The 3,897-nt window shown below is 39.1% G+C and overlaps 1 pseudogene across 1 annotated transcript; it reads left to right on the top strand.

The window, feature by feature from the left end:
- Window positions 1-3,026: 3,026 nt before the first annotated feature.
- Window positions 3,027-3,559, top strand: LOC308509408 (large ribosomal subunit protein eL6-like; annotated as a pseudogene). Its single transcript has one exon. The product of its transcript is annotated as a large ribosomal subunit protein eL6-like (transcript).
- The last annotated feature ends 338 nt before the right edge of the window (window positions 3,560-3,897 follow it).

Below are 3,897 nucleotides of genomic sequence, written 5' to 3'. Positions count from 1 at the left end.
CTGACTGCCCTTCGAGAACTTGTTGGGATGGAGGTAGCTGTGCAGACAGCCTCTAGCTGTCACTTGGGCTAGAATTTTCACCTGAATCCATCCTCTTCTCAGGTTACCAGCCAATGACTGAGCTGGAGCAGCAGAGTTGAGTCTTTACTACTCAACTCAGGACTCTGTTGGCAGACAATCTTTGTTCTGGAGCTCCCCATCAGCCTAGCCAAGACTTCCTCAGAGCCACTCTGCAATATGAAGCTTCACCTACTCAAACCTCTTTCCTTCCTTCTCTCCTGTCAGATCAGCATTATAGTCTGAAGTCTTCCTCTCCTACTCCTCCTGCTTCTTCTCCCCTTGGGTAAATTGCCCAATTTACCAAATGCTTATTAGCTAATTGATGTTAGCTCATAAGCATTTGGTAAATTGGGCAATGGTGTTAGTATTACTTGGACATTGTGGTGATGTATATGCAATTTTTCCTGGTACATGGGATAAACTTCAATTGGAAAAGAAAGAGTCCTCAGCTCTTCTAGGACCTAAAGTCCTTTCCAGCTCTACTTTAAGAGGATTGAAAATGAGTAATTACACTCAGAGTTGCCTCCCCAGACAGGCTCCCCCCACCTTTGCACCCCACACTCGAGATTTACCCTTCCTCCTGGGTCCCCTTAACAGCAGCTCTACTCCTTTAGAACTCCACTTCCATCTCTAATATCATGGCACCACAGCCAGCATTTACACTCCATCAGTTTTTACATTTTAAATCTAATCAGATTATAAAGCCAATTTCAGAAACCAATTCGAGAAACTTGAATTTTTACCAAAACCAATTCAGAAAACTTATCTTTAAAATTCTATTCTTCTCGAACCACTCTTGGTGCCAAAATCTGTATTGGTCAGGGTACCCCATGGCCCAGTCAAGATGACACATAAAATTAACCATGACAGGAACCATAAGGGAGAAGTCTGATAAGTCAGTCATATTAAAATTAAGAACTTCAGTTCATCAAAAGATATTATAAACAATTTGAAACACAAGGCACAAATTTGGAAAGAACAATTGCAATGTAAAAGGACAAATAAGAATTAATACCTAGACTATGTAAACAATTCTTATGAATCAAGCTCACTTATAATCAAAGAAATAAAATGAAAACCAAATAGAGATAGCATTTCATGCCCACAGGGTTGGTTAAGCAATACCAGATATTGGTAAGTATATGGAGCAACTCTCATGGACTCTAGTAGAAGACTAAATTGGTATAATCACTTTAGAAAATGATTTTATTTCACCTAATAGTAAAGTTGAACGTGCGCATATCCTATGACCTAGCAATTCTCTTAAGAATATATCCTAAAATCTTAGAGCAATGTTCGTCTTTGTGCAGTAAGACCTATACAGAAATATTCTTACCAGTAATGTTCATAACAGCCAAAATCTGGAAACAGTCCAAATATCCCTCACATTAAAATAGATACATCAATTACAGCATACACATATCGTAGAATGCTACATGGCAGTGTCTGTAAATAAACTATAATAACAGTAGCAATAATAATGATAATAGCTAATATATAAATTGTTTACTAGTAATACTAAGCTCTTGTCTAAGTTCCATATAGATAATTTAACCCCACAAGAATGCTGTGAACTATGTACAATTATTGCTCTCATTTTATAGATGCAAAAATTGCAATCAGAGGGATGAAATAATTTGCCCAGGTTGACCCAGATACCCAGTGAGGTGGTGAAGCAGGATTTCAAGCCCAGGGAACATAGTCTACTGGAGGAAGTTAGTAAGTATGTTTAAAAAAAAAATGACATAACTAGGCACCACATTTGGGAAAACACAAATACATGTTTATTATGACATGAGGGAATACATGGGAATGTTCACCTAATATTGTTCCTCTGGGTACAGTTGAAGGAGGGGCATTTTGATCATTTCAAAATTACTAGAATTCTTTTATTTCTTAAGCTGAGTGATAGGGATATGGTGCTTCATTTTAGTGTGTGTGTGTGTGTGTGTGTGTGTGTGTGTGTGTGTGTCAACACTCCATGTTATGATTGAGTATGATTGCCTCTTACTCCTACTTTTATCTCATATTTAAGCAAGATTTCTCCTTGGCACCTACCTGTCTTTGAACCTCAAAGCCAGGAGAAGACTCCTTTGATATCGCATCCTTCTCTACTGATCAAATTGAGTCAGAACAACCATGTGCATAAACTAGGACAGAGGAAAAAGATAAAAAGAGAAAAAATATGAAGAGAAGATTAATGAATATTCAAAATACACTATACCATCACAGAGGAAGGAAATGTGAGAGAAGAGGGAAAAATAGATAAGGTAGGAGGGAAAGAGTAGAAATGAATGAGATGGAAATAAAGAGATAGAGAAGAAAGGAAAACAAAAGAAAGGAGAAAAGGAAGATCAGCCAGTTTTTCTCTGAGTGAGTTATATGGTTTACATGTGAGAAGCTGAAAAGTATCCACTTTATGCCCCTAGGACTTTGGGAAAGGTCAACTGTCATTGCCTGGTCTAGTATACATACAATGATCCACTGGTCTATAATGAACACTAAATGATCGAATTCTACCTGAACTTCCATTAGCCTTCATAGTCACCATTCATTGATATTTAAATATAGCTATTTGATATCAAGTGCAAAAAGAAAATTCAAAGAAATAAAGAAATGCTCTTTTCCAACTTGCAAGACAGCAGGTGAAAAAGCTGGGAAGCTGGACACTAAAAAGAAGAATCATGAAGCCAAGAAGGCTGATGCTGGTGGCAGGGTTAAGAAGGCCAACCTCAAGGCCAAAGCCTAAGAAGGGGAAGCCCCACTGTAGCCAAAACCCTGTCCTGGTCAGAGGAATTGGCAGATATTCCGGATCAGCTATGTATTCCTGAAAGGCCATGTACAAGAGGAAGTATTGAGCAGCTAAATCCAGAATTGAAAAGAAAAAGAAGAAGTTTCTTGCTACTGTTACAAAACCAGTTGGTGGCAACAAGAATGGTGGCACCCGAGTGGTTAAACTTCGCAAAATGCCTAGATACTATCCTACTGAAGATGTGCCTCGAAAGCTGCTGAGCCTCGGCAAGAAGCCCTTCAGTCAGCACGTGAGAAAACTGCGGGCCAGTATCACTCCCAGGACCATTCTGATCATCCTCACTGGGCACCATAGAGGCGAGAGGGTGGTTTTCCTGAAGCAGCTGAGCAGTGGCTTGCTACTTGTGACTGGACCTCTGTCCCTCCATCGAGTTCCTCTGTGTAGAACACACCAGAAATTTGTCATCGCCACCTCCACCAAAATTGATATCAGTGGTGTGAAAATCCCCAAACATCTCACCGATGCTTACTTCAAGAAGAAGAAGCTGCGTAAGCCCAGGCACCAGGAGGGGGAGATCTTCAACACAGAGAAAGAGAAATTCGAGATTACAGAGCAGCGCAAAATTGATCAGAAAGCCGTGGACTCGCAAATTCTGCCAAAAATCAAAGTTGTTCCTAGCTCCAGGGCTACCTCCGCTCTGTGTTTGCTCTCACAAATGGGGTTTATCCTCACAAACTGGTGAATTAATTATGAAGAACCTAATTAAGTACCTGAACTGTTTTAAAAAAAGGAAATAAAGAAATGGATTTAAATAGATGCTTATACTGACATCAAATACAGCAAATCAATCAGTCTCACTCTGGAAGGGATACAGAAATTAGTGTGCTCCTAAAAAGCATGAATTTGACATCGTTTCCTTAAAACTCTACACACCGAGAAGAAATATTCCTTGGATGCCAATAGGCAAGCTTATAAATTATGATATTTTAGGCCCTGATACTCACTGTGTTGAGTATTTTTCAAGATAAAACAATAGGAATCAAAAATCTATGAAAATTTTCAAACTGATAATAATCAGAAATGCA

This window comes from Rhinolophus hipposideros, assembly GCF_964194185.1.
Source record: "Rhinolophus hipposideros genome assembly, chromosome: 16".
In the NCBI taxonomy this organism is placed as follows: Eukaryota; Metazoa; Chordata; class Mammalia; order Chiroptera; family Rhinolophidae; genus Rhinolophus; species Rhinolophus hipposideros.
Note: the sequence above shows the minus strand (reverse complement) of the source record. Positions and strands in the feature narration are given on the sequence as shown.